This window comes from Halichoerus grypus, chromosome 9 (assembly GCF_964656455.1).
Source record: "Halichoerus grypus chromosome 9, mHalGry1.hap1.1, whole genome shotgun sequence".
Taxonomy (NCBI): Eukaryota; Metazoa; Chordata; class Mammalia; order Carnivora; family Phocidae; genus Halichoerus; species Halichoerus grypus.
The window spans coordinates 117,964,731-117,978,640 of NC_135720.1; positions in this window are offsets into that span (position 1 = coordinate 117,964,731).

Sequence of the window (13,910 nt, forward strand, 5' to 3'; positions counted from 1 at the left end):
TATTATGCAGCCATCAAAAGGAATGAGATCTTGCCATTTGTAATGATGTTGTTGGAACTGGAGGGTGTTATGCTGAGCGAAATAAGTCAATCAGAGAAAGACATGTATCATATGACCTCACTGATATGAAGAATTCTTAATCTCAGGAAACAAACTGAGGGTTGCTGGAGTGGGGGGTGGGGTGGGAGGGATGGGGGGGCTGGATGATAGACACTGGGGAGGGTATGTGCTATGGTGAGTGCTGTGAATTGTGCAAGACTATTGAATCACAGATCTGTACCTCTGAAACAAATAATGCAATATATGTTAAGAAAAAAAAAGAAGAAGAAGATAGCAGGAGGGGAAGAATGAAGGGGGGGGAGAATCGGAGGGGGAGATGAACCATGAGAGACTATGGACTCTGAAAAACAAACAGGGTTCTAGAGGGGAAGGGGGGTGGGAGGATGGGTTAGCCTGGTGATGGGTATTAAAGAGGGCGCGTTCTGCATGGAGCACTGGGTGTTATGTACAAACAATGAATCATGGAACACTACATCAAAAACTAATGATGTAATGTATGGTGATTAACATAACAATAAAAAAATAAAAAAAAAAGACTCACAGAGTTTGGCAAAGCTGTTATAATCATGATTACAGTTTATTATAGCAAAAGGATACAGATTAAAACCAGCAACTGAAAAAGGGACATAGAGCAGAATACAAGAGACCAGGAACAGGCTTCCAGATGTCCCCTCCCAGGGCAGTCTTATTGATAGCATTTAATTCCCCAAGCAATGGTGCGTGAGAACATGCGGAGAGTACTTCCAACCAGGGAAGCTCACCCAACCCTTGATGTCCAGGATCATGTATACATGGCCAACTATCCATGTGGCTGACTTTGGTCTTCAGTCCCTCCAGAGATCAAACTGATACCATGTGGCCCAAGGTCCCCATCATAAATCAGGGTATTGGTGTAAACTATCTGGTATGGCCTCAGGTAAACAAAAATACTCTTAACTGACAGGATATTCCAAAGACTTTGTGGTTATCTCCCAGGAGTCTAGTATGGACCTGAACTTCCTTTAAAAATAAGGTCTGGATGACCCAGAACTGCTAAATTAACCTTTTACTGCATAGAAGATAGTCTCTATTTCAACAATTTCACTTTGATCCATTTTATTTAATTAAAAATAAAATTTTAATTAAATAAAACTCAAAATTCAAAAAGTACAAAATGGTATACAGTGAGAAATATTTCTCTCACCTTTATCCTGGCTACTTCAGTTCCCCTCCCAAAGGCAATATATTCTCAAATTCTTGTGTGTAATTCCAAAGATACTTAGATGTTTATACACAGATAAGCAAATATGCATTTTGTGTGCTCTTCTCTCCTCTTTTTTAACAAAAACTTTAGCACACTATACACATTTCATCACTTTTATTTTTTCACTTAATATTATTTCTTGGTAACCCTTCTCTACCAACTTTCTTCCTCGTTATTATACATACATAATGTGTGCACCATACATACTATGGTTATTTAAGCATACCTTAACTAATGGGCATTTGGATCATTTCCAAATCCTATGATGAAACAAATATTGTTTCAATAAATAACTTATACATACATCACACCTGTGCAAGTATATCTTCAGGATAAATTCCTAGAAATGGAATTGTTGGGTCAGAGAGTATGTGTATTTGGACTTTGAGAAATGTCACCAAATATCCTTCCAGAGTTGTTTTACCAATTGACATTCCCATCAGATATATAGAAAATTGCTTTCTTCTCTACACTCTATTTTTTTAAGACTTGGTGATTTTGTTAGTTTAGAGAATAAATTTTAGTGAATTTTTATAAAATCTTTTTTTAAATTTAATTTAATTTTATTAAGTTATGTTAGTCACCATACAATACATCATTCGTTTTTGATGTACTGATCCACAATTCATTGTTTTCATATGACACCCAGTGCTCCAGGCAGTACATGCCCTCCTTAATACCCATCACTGGGCTAACCCATCCCCCACCCCTCTCCCCTCCAAAACCCTCAGTTTGTTTCTCGGAGACCATAGTCTCTCAGGGTTCTTCTCCCCCTCCTACATCCCCCGCTTCATTTTTCCCTTCCTTCTCCTAATGTCCTCCATGCTATTCCTTATGTTCCTCAAATAAGTGAAACCATATGATAATTGACTTTCTCTGCTTGACTTATTTCACTTAGCATAGTCTCCTCCAGTCCCATCTGTGTTGATGGAAAAGTTGGGTATTCATCCTTACTGATGGCTGAGTAATATTCCATTGTATATAGGGACCACATCTTCTTTATCCATTCATCTGTTGAAGGGCATCTTGGCTCTTTCCACAGTTTGCCTATTGCAGACATTGCTGCTATGAACATTGGGGTGCATATGGCCCTTCTTTTTACTACATCTGTGTCTTTGGGGTAAATACCCAGTAGTGCAATTGCTGGATCATAGGGTAGCTCTATTTTTAATTTTTTGAGGCACCTCCACACTGTTTTCCAAAGTGGCTGTCCCAACTTGCATTCCCACCAACAGTGTAAGAGGGTTCCCCTTTCTCCACAACCTCTCCAACATTTGTTGCTTCTTGCCTTGTCAATTTTTGCCATTCTAACTGGTGTAAGGTGGTATCTCAATGTGGTTTTGATTTGAATTTCCCTGATGGCTAATGATGATGAACATTTTTTCATGTTCTGTTAGCCATTTGTATGTCTTCTTTGGAGAAGTGTCTGTTCATATCTTCTGCCCATTTTTTGACTGGATTATTTGTTTTTTGGGTGTTGAGTTTGAGAAGTCTTCTTTATAGATCTTGGAAATCAGTGCTTTGTCTGTAGTATCATTTGCAAATATCTTCTCCCATTCTGTGGGTTGCCTCTTTGTTTTGTTGACTGTTTCCTTTGCTATGCAGAAGCTTTTTATCTTGATGAAGTCCCAAAAGTTCATTTTTGCTTTTGTTTCACTAGCCTTTGGAGATGTATCTTGAAAGAAGTTACCGTGGCCAATGTCAAAGAGGTTATTGCCTATGTTCTCCTCCAGAATTTTGATGGATTCCTGTCTCACATTGAGGTCTTTCATCCATTTTGAGTTTATCTTTGTGTATGGTGTAAGAGAATGGTCGAGTTTCATTCTTCTGTATATAGCTGTCCAATTTCCCCAGCATCATTTATTGAAGAGACTGTCCTTTTTCCATTGCATATTTTTTCCTGCATTGTCGAAGATTATTTGACCATAGAATTGAGGGTCCATATCTGGGCTCTCTATTCTGTTCCTTTGGTCTATATGTCTGTTTTTGTGCCAGTAACATGCTGTCTTGGTGATCACTGCTTTGTAATATAGCTTGAAATTGGGTAACGTGATGCTCCCAGGTTTGTTTTTCTTTTTCAACATTTCCTTGGCGATTCGGGGTCTTAAAAAATCTGGATAAGAGTTGAATTATCTCAAATGTCAAAACAGAATTCTGTCTCTTAGCCTGCTCAAGTTCAAGATAAACCACTTTTTACCTCTTTTGACCCTTTCCTCAATTTTGTGCCTTAAGTACAAAAGTAGCATTTGAATTTTATTGAACACTATGTCTTGACCATAAGCTATTTTTTTTTAAATATTCTTTTTAAAAAATTTATTTATTTTTAATTTTTTTGTTATGTTCAGTTAGCCACTGTATAGTATATCATTAGTTTTTGATGTAGTGTTCAGTGATTCATTAGTTACGTGTAACACCCAGTGCACATCACAACTGGTGCCATCCTTAATACCCATCACCCTGTTACTCCCTCCCCCCCACCTTCTTCCCTTCTGAGACCCTCAGTTCTTTTCCTGGAGTACATAGTTTCTCATGGTTCATCTCCCTCTCTGATTTCTCACCCTTCAGATTTCCCTCCCTTCCCTTATCTTCCTCCGTGCTATTGCTTATGTTCCACATATGAGTGAAACCATAGGATAATTGTCTTTCTCTGCTTGACTTACTTCACTTAGCATAATCCCCTCCAGTTCCATCCATGTCAATGCAAATGGTGGTTATTCATCCTTTCTGATGGCTGAATAATATTCCATTGTATATATGTACCACATCTTCTTTATCCATTCATCTGTTGAAGGTCATGAGTTCTGATGTGACACCCATTTATAACCTTTGTGCTCTTTCTCTTTTCCCATTTTCCTTCTTCCTCTTTTTTTTTTTTTTTTAATCATCATTGGGCCTGCTAAATGCTCTGACCTAAGTTCTGTTCTCTCTTTAAAAAGTAGGTAAGTTCTACACATCGTCTCTGCCATTCTTTTACATTTCTGAGCATCCTTGCCTTGGATGGGACTCTACTAAGTGTCAGTTAACATCTAAGTTCATTATGTATTCTTTCTGCTCATACCATACACAAAGAATGCAGCACAACAAGAATCTCAAAGGCTTTCACACCCACGGCTTAGGGGAAAATTGTCATGTGATTGTATACCTTTGTAGCTAGCTCCAGGAATTCTGACCTTCCCTAATTAAGTTGCAAAATGTTTGCCATTATACATTCTCTCTATCAAGAAAAGCTCTACTGGTCCAGTGCATTCTAGAATTGAAATGTATCTTTTTAGAATATTATTTATAATCAGAAATATTGGTCACATAGGCCGATGGAGGAAGCTGTAAGAGTAGCTGGCACTGGGAGATAGTTTGAGTGTTTTATGGAAGAAGAACAAGTGTTCTGAGGTTTCCTGTCCACCCAGACATCCAGGAATAATGGGTGTAATGTTAAAGTAATGTGTCTTATCAACTGTGAAGCAGATAGAGGAGGAAAAAGAAGAAGACAAAGAAAGCTCTCATACCTCTGTATAAATCTTGGGCCACTCAGCTCCTAGAACTTCTGGTAAAGATAGTGTGATCTCTCAATGGCACAGAAGACAAGAATCACATGTTTGAAATCTCTAGCACAAATAGCAACTCAAAGTGGTGAGTGGAAAAATGACACATATTACTCACTTTTTTCCTTTGAGGCACTGTTTCTTCTTCTTTTTTAATTGTGGAAAAATACATGCATCATGAAATTTGTCATTTTAAATATTTTTAGATGTATAATTCAGTCTCATTGATTACATTTACAATGTTGTGCCACTGTTCTATTTCCAAAAATTTTTCATCACCCCAAACAGAAATTTTGTACCCAATAAGCAATAATTCCCTGTTGCCCCCACACCCTTGCCAAGTTCTTAATAACCTTTAATTTACTTTCTGTCCCTATGTATTTGCCTATTCTAGATATTTCAAATAAGAGGACTCACATAATTTTTGTCCTTTTGTGTCTGGCTTATTGCACTTAACATTGTTTTCAAGATTCATTCCTCTTGTAGCGTGTATCAGAATTTCACTCCAGTTAATGGTCAAATAATATTCCATTGTATTTATATACCACATTTTATGTACCCATCCTCTGTTGGCAGATATTTTATTTATTTATTTATTTATTTATTCACTTATTTATTTATTTATTTATTTATTTATTTATGTTAATCACCGTACATTACATCATTAGTTTTTGATGTAGTGTTCCATGATTCATTGTTTGTGCATAACACCCAGTGCTCCATGCAGAACGTGCCCTCTTTAATACCCATCACCAGGCTAACCCATCTTCCCACCCCCCTCCCCTCTAGAACCCTCAGTTTGTTTTTCAGAGTCCATCGTCTCTCATGGTTCGTCTCCCCCTCCAATTTCTCCCCCTTCATTCTTCCCCTCCTGCTATCTTCTTCTTTTTTTTTCTTAACATATATTGCATTATTTGTTTCAGAGGTACAGATCTGTGATTCAACAGTCTTGCACAATTCACAGCGCTCACCATAGCACATACCCTCCCCAGTGTCTATCATCCAGCCCCCCCATCCCTCCCACCCCACCCCCAACTTCAGCAACCCTCAGTTTGTTTCCTGAGATTAAGAATTCCTCATATCAGTGAGGTCATATGATACATGTCTTTCTCTGATTGACTTATTTCGCTCAGCATAACACTCTCCAGTTCCATCCACGTTGTTGCAAATGGCAAGATCTCATTCCTTTTGATGGCTGCATAATATTCCATTGTATATATATATATATATATATATAACATCTTCTTTATCCATTCATCTGTCGATGGACATCTTGGCTCTTTCCACAGTTTGGCTATTGTGGACATTGCTGCTATAAACATCGGGGTGTATGTACCCCTTCAGGTCCCTACATTTGTATCTTTGGGGTAAATACCCAGTAGTTGTTGGCAGATATTTGAATGGTTTCCACCCTTTGGTTATTGTAAATAATGCTATAATAAACATAGGCATAAAAACATCTGTTTGAGTTCCTGTTTTGAATTCTTTGGGGGTATATACCTAGAAGTGGAATTCCTGGGTAATATGGTAATATTATGTTCAACCTTTTGAGGAACCATCAAACTGCTTCCAACAATGGCTGAACCATTTTAAATCCCCATCAGCAATGTACAAGGGTTCTAATCACTCCATATCCTTGCCAACACTTATTATTTTTTATTCTTTTAAATTACAGTCATCCTGGTAAGTATAAAGTGATGTCTCATTGTGATTTTGATTTACATTCTCTAATGATTAATAATGTTGAAAATCTTTTCATGTGCTTATTAGACATTTGCATATCTTCTTTGGAGAAAGACCTATTTAAGTCCTTTGCCAATTTTATTCAGTTATTTGTCTTTCTTATTGAGTTGTAGAAGTTCTTTATATATTTTGGATATTAATCCCTTACCAACTATATGATTTGCAAATATTTTTCTCCCATTCAGTAGGTTGTCTTTCATTTTCCTAATAATGTCTTTTGATGTACAAAAGTTTTTAATTTTGATGTTCAGTTTCTTTATTTTTTTTCTTTTGCTGCTTGTGCTATTGGTGTCTTATCTGAGGATTCATGAACAAATTCAAGGTCATGAAGATTTATGCCTATGTTTTCTTCTAACAGTTTTATTATATCAGCTCTTATATTTAGGTATTTTTCCATTTTGAGTTAATTTTTATATATGATATAAAGTAGGGGTCCAATTTTATGCTTTTCCAAATGGAAATTCATTTGCCCTGCACCATTTTTTGAAGAGATTATTTCTTCCACTGTGAATGGACTTGGTGTTCATGTCAAAAGTCAGTGGCCATAAATGTATGGGTTTATTTTGGGACCTTCAATTTTATTCCATTTATCTATGAGTCTTACTACTTTGTTTTGATTACCATAGTTTTGCAGTAAGTTTTGAAATCAGGAAGCATGAGTTTCCAACTTTGTTTTACTGTTTTCAAAATTGTTTTGGCTATTCAGGAACACCTGCAGTTCCTGAATGAATTTGAAGATCAACTTTTCATTTTTGCAGTAAAGGTTGTTGGAATTTTGAAAGTGATTTTGCTGAATCTGTTGATGGTTACAGGTAGTATTAACATCTTAACAATATTGTCTTCTATCCATAAATAAGGGGTGTCTTTCCACTTATTTCTGTTTTCTCTAATTTCTTTCATCAATATTTTATAGTTTTCAGTGTAATGTCTTTCATCTCTTTGATTAAATTTATTCCTAGGCATTTATTCTTTTAGATGCTACTATAAATGGAATTTATTTCTAAATTTCTTTCTTGGATTGTCCATTACTGGTGTATAGAAAACTAATTTTTTGTGAGTTGATTTTGTAAACTACAACTTTGCTGGACTTGTTTTCTTGTGGGTTCTTTGGGAGTTTCTGTATGTATAATCATGTCCTCTGCAAACAGAGATAGTTTTACTTCTTCCTTTTCAATTTGGATAGATTTAATTTTTCGTCTAGCTGCTTTGGCTAGAAATTCCAGTACAAAATTGAAGCAGGAGTAAAAATGGGCATCCTTGTTTTATTTCTGATCTTAGGCAAAAAGTTTGCAGACTTTCACAATTAAGTATGATGTTAACTGGAAGTTTTTCATAAATGCCCTTTATCATGTTCAGGATGTCCTCTTCTGTTCCTTATTTCTGAGTGTTTTCTTTTTTTAACCATGAAAGGGTGTTGAATTTTGTCAAATGCTTTTTCTACGTCAATCTAACTGATCATATGGATTCTTTTTCCTTATTCCTCCATTAACGTAATCAATTTTTACATTGATCCATTTTCTTATTTTGAACCACCTTTGCAATTCCATTTAATGGGATGGACATTTTAATATGTCATTGGATTTTGTTTGCTAATATTTTTTTGAGGATCTTTCTATCTATATTCATAAGAGATGTTGGTTTGTAATTTTCTTTTCTTGTGATATCTTCTGACTTTGATATCAGTGTAATGCTGGCTCCATTTAATGAATTGGGGAGTATTCTCTCCTTTGTTATTTTTTGGGAAGAATTTATGAAAGATTTGCTGTTAATTCTTTAAATGTTTGGGAGAATTCAACAGTGAAGTCATCTGGTCCTGGACATTTCTTTGTTGGAAGGGTTTTTTATTCTATTTTATTTAAATTCAGTGAATTAACATATAGTGTATCATTAGTTTCAGATGCAGAGTTCAGTGATTCATCAATTGCATATAACACCCAGTTCTCATTACACCATGTGCTCTCCTTAATGTCCATCACCCACTTAACACATCTCCCCACCCACATCCCCTCCATCAACCCTCAATTTGTTTCCTATAGTTACGAGTCTCTCATGGTTTGTCTCCCTCTCTGATTTCATCTTATTTTATTTTTCCCTCCCTTCCCCTATGATCCTCTGTTTTGTTTCTTAAATTCCACATATTAGTGAAACCATATGATACTTGTCTTTCTCTGATTGAATTATTTTGCTTAGCATAATACCATCCAATTTGATCCACGTCGTTGCAAATGGTAAGATTTCATCCTCTTAGATGGCTGAGTAATATTCCATTGTGTGTATATTCCACATCTTCTTTTTAAAAAATTTTTTTATTGTTATGTTAATCCCCATACATTACATCATTAGTTTTTGATGTAGTGTTCCATGATTCATTGTTTGTGCATAACACCCAGTGCTCCATGCAGAACGTGCCCTCTTTAATACCCATCACCGGGCTAACCCATCCTCCCACCCCCCTCCCCTCTAGAACCCTCAGTTTGTTTTTCAGAGTCCATCATCTCTCATGGTTCATCTCCCCCTCCGATTTCTCCCCCTTCATTCTTCCCCTCCTGCTATCTTCTTCTTTTTTTTTTCTTAACATATATTGCATTATTTGTTTCAGAGGTACAGATCTGTGATTCAACAGTCTTTCACAATTCACAGCGCTCACCATAGCACATACCCTCCCCAATGTCTATCACCCAGCCTCCCCATCCCTCCCACCCCACCCCCCACTCCAGCAACCCTCAGTTTGTTTCCTGAGATTAAGAATTCCTCATATCAGTGAGGTAATATGATACATGTCTTTCTCTGATTGACTTATTTCGCTCAGCATAACACCCTCCAGTTCCATCCACGTCATTGCAAATGGCAAGATCTCATTCCTTTTGATGGCTGCATAATATTCCATTTATATACCACATCTTCTTTATCTATTCCTCTGTCGATGGACATCTTAGCTCTTTCCAGAGTTTGGCTATTGTGGACATTGCTGCTATAAACATTGGGGTGCAGGGACCCCTTCAGATCACAATGTTTGTATCCTTTGGGTAAATATCTAGTAGAGCAATTGCTAGGTTGTAGGGTAGCCCTATCTTTAACTTTTTGAGAAACCTCCATACTGTTTTCCAGGGTGGCTGTACTAGCTTACATTCCCACCAACAGTGTAAAAGGTTTCCCCTCTCTCCACATCCTCACCAATATTTGTTTTTCCCTGACTTGTTAATTTTAGCCATTCTGACTGGTGTGAGGTAGTATCTTATTGTGGTTTTGATTTGTATTTCCCTGATGCCAAGTGGTGTGAAGCAGTTTTTCATGTGTCTGTTGGCCATTTGTATGTCTTCTTTGGAGAAGTGTCTGTTCATGTCTTCTGCTCATTTCTTGACTGGGTTATTCATTTTTTGGGTGTTGAGTTTGATAAGTATTTACAGATCTTGGATACTAGCCCTTTATCTGATATGTCATTTGCAAATATCTTCTCCCATTCTGTAGGTTGTCTTTTGTTTTTTTTGGCCATTTCCTTTGCCGTGCAAAAGCTTTTTATCTTGATGAAGTCCCAATAGTTCATTTCTGCTTTTGTTTCTTTTGCCTTTGAAGATGTGTCTAACAAGAAGTTGTTGTGGTTGAGGTCAAAGGGGTTGCTGCCTGTGTTCTCCTCTAGGATTTTGGTGGTTTCCTGTCTCACATTTAGGTCTTTCATGGATTTTGAGTTTATTTTTGTGTATGGTGTAAGAAAATAGTCCAGTTTCATTCCTCTGCATGCTGCTGTCCAATTTTCCCAGCACCATTTATTAAAGAGACTGTCTTTTTTCCATTGGATATTCTTTCCTGCTTTGTCAAAGATTAGTTGACCATAGAGTTGAGGGTCCATTTCTGGGCTCTCTATTCTGTTCCACTGAATCTATGTGTCTGTTTTTGTGCCAGTACCATACTGTCTTGATGATTACAGCTTTGTAATAGAGCTTCAAGTCCGGAATTGTGATGGCCCCAGCTTTGTTTTTCTTTTTTGACATTCTTCTGGCTATTTGGGGTCTTTTCTGGTTCCATACAAATTTTAGGATTGTTTGTTCTAGTTTGCTGAAAAATGTTGATGGTATTTTGATAAGGATTGCATTGACTATGTAAATTGCTCTGGGTAGCATAAACATTTTAACAATATTTGTCCAATCCATGAGCATGGAGTGTTTTTCCATTTCTTTATGTCTTCCTCAATTTCTTTCATAAGTGTTCTATAGTTTTCTGAGTATAGATCCTTTACCTCTTTGGTTAGATTTATTCCTATGTATTTTATGGTTTTGGTGTAATTGTAAATGGGTTCAATTCCTTGATTTCTCTTTCTCCTGCCTCATTGTTAGTGCATAGAAATGCAACTGATTTCTGTGCATTGATATTATATCCTGCCTTGTTGCTGAATTACTGTATGAGATCTAGAAATTTGGGGGCAGATAGATCATATAAGCAGAAGATCACAAGGAAACAAGGGCTCTGAATGATACACTGGACCAGATGGACTTCACAGATATATTCAGAGCATTTCATCCTAAAGCAACAGAATGCACATTCTTCTCAAGTGCACATGGAACATTCCCCAGAATAGATCACATATTGGGCCATGAATCAGGCCTCAAACAGTATCAAATGATTGGGATTATTCTCTGCATATTTTCAGACCACAATGCTTTAAAAATTGAACTCAATTCCAAAAGAAAATTTGGAAGGAACACAAATACATGGACGTTAAAGAGCATCCTACTAAAGAATGAATGGGTCAACCAGGAAATTTAAGGGGAATTTTTAAAAAGTCATGGAAACAAATGAAAATGAAAACACAACAGTTCAGAACCTTTGGAATGCAGCAAAGGTGGTCCTAAGAGGGAAGAATATAGCAATACAGGCCTTTCTCAAAAAAACAGGAAAATTCTCAAATACACAAGCTAACCTTGTACCTAAAAGAGCTGGAAAAGAACAGAAAATAAAGCCTAAACCCAGCAGGAGAAGAGAAATAATAAAGATTAGAGCAGAAATCAATGAAATAGAAACCAAAAGAACAGTAGAACAGATCAATGAAACTAGGAGCTGGTTCTTTGAAAGAATTAATAAGATAAATAAACTCCTGGCCAGACTTATCAAAAAGAAAAAAGAAAGAACCCAAATAAATAAAATCACGATTGAAAGAGGAGAAATCACAGCCAACATCAAAGAAATACAAACAATTATAAGAACATATTAGGCAATCTGGAAGAAATGGATGCATTCCTGGAAACATATAAACTACCAAAACTGAAACAGGAAGAAAGAGAAAACCTGAACAGACCCATAACCAGCAAGGCAATTAAAAATCTCCCAACAAACAAGAGTCCAGGGGATAGATTCCCAGGGGAATTCTGCCAAACATTTAAAGAAGAATTAATACTATTCTTCTGGAAGGGTTTTGTTACTGATTCAATCTTTTTACTTGTTTTAGATTGGTTTAGATTTTAGATTTCTTCTTTTTTCAGTTTAACTAATTTGTGTTTTTCTAAGAATTTGTCCATTTCATTAGGTTATCTAATTTGATGGTTATAATTGTTTATAGTATTATCTTATAATCTTTTTATTTCTGTGAAATCAGTACTATTATTTGTGGCTTCTTTTTTCTTTGCCAGTATAGCTAAAGTTTTGCCAATTTCATTAATCTTTTTAAAAAACTAACTTTTGTTTTTATTGATTTTACATTTTTCTTTCTTGATTTCACTCATGTCCACTCTAACCTTTATTATTTTCTTCCTTATTTAATTTTGCCTAAGTTTAGTTTTCTCTCCTTTTTATAGCTCCTTCAGGTGTAAAGGTAGGTTATTAAATTTGAACTCTTCTTTTTTTAATGTAGCTATTTACAGTTATATATTTCCCTTTGAATGCTGCTCTTGTTGCATCCCATGAGTTTTGGTACATTGTCTTTTCATTTTTATTGATCTCTAAATATTTCCTAATTTCCTTTGTGATTCTTCTATGACCCATTGTTTGTTTAGGAGCATTTTGTTTAAGTTCCACATATTTTATTTTTTTAGTTTTCCTTTTGGTGTTTTGTTTGTTTTTCTAGTTTATTCCATTGAGATTGGAGATGATACTTTGTATTATTTCAATTTTTTAAAATGTATTAAGACTTATTTTGTGCCCTAATATATAATTCATACTGGGGCATGTTCTATGTGCACTTGAAAAGAATGCATATTCTGATGTTGGGTGCAGTGTTCTATATAGGTGTATTAGACCTTTGGTTTATAAAGTTGTTTGAATTATATATTCTTATTTATTCTTTTTCTTTATGTTCTATCCATTATTGAAAATGGCATGTTGAAGTATTCAACTACTATTATGGAACTACTTCTCCCTTCAAATCTGTCAGACTGCTTCATATATTTGGGCCCTCCTGTTTTGTGCACATATTTTTATAATTGTTAGATCTTTTTCATGAATTGACTCCTATGCTCTTGCCAGCCCAGTGTTATCAAACTGTCACCTCTACCAATGCATTTGGTTCATTTGAATTTTTCTCATTATAAATGCAACTGAGCATCCTTTTTACATGATAAAAAGTCATTTTTTTCTTTTCTATAAACTCTTTGCTCATATTGTTAGCTCCTTTTTTTCTCCTGTTTTTTGTATAATAGTCAGGGATTCTTGACTCAAAGGCTGTTTTGAAAACTCTTTTGTCACTTAATTTTTTTAGTACTTTCTGTTTTCATATTTTAAAAAAAACTTGTTATTAAATAACTTCTATCAGGTATACTGGTGCAAAGTGTGAGCTAAGGATCCATACTTCCTTATTTTTCTAGAGGCTTTTCAGATATTCCAAACTATATATCGACAAGTCTATTTATTCAACTAGCTTTGATGTGACCCAACTTTAATAATTTGATGTTCTCTCTGATCAGAATTCCGTCCACCACAGTACTACCTAATAAAAGCCCACCTGAGAATGTAGTTCTTTCCCATATTTTAGTACCAAACTTGTCCAGGGAAGAGAAGACATCTAGGGATCTCTATGGTAGATTACTGCCACCAAGTTGATATTCCTGTTTGTTCCACTCTGACCTATTCCAGTTTAATAAATGGGCATTCAGTAATCAAGACTCTATCTGTATCCCATTTCAGGATTTCTTTATTTTATACAGATTTAAGTGGGCTACTGCCTTGTAAACTTGTTTTGTACCCTTACTCTTTTCATGACTGGGTAATGGAGCCCCATTATAATCTGCTGTGAGAATACCCCAAGACCAACCATTTATCTGCTTAGTGGTATCTCTGAATGTTGCTTTCTCAGACTTCTTATTGTGAAGCTCCACAGGAAAAAACATTTGTAAATCATA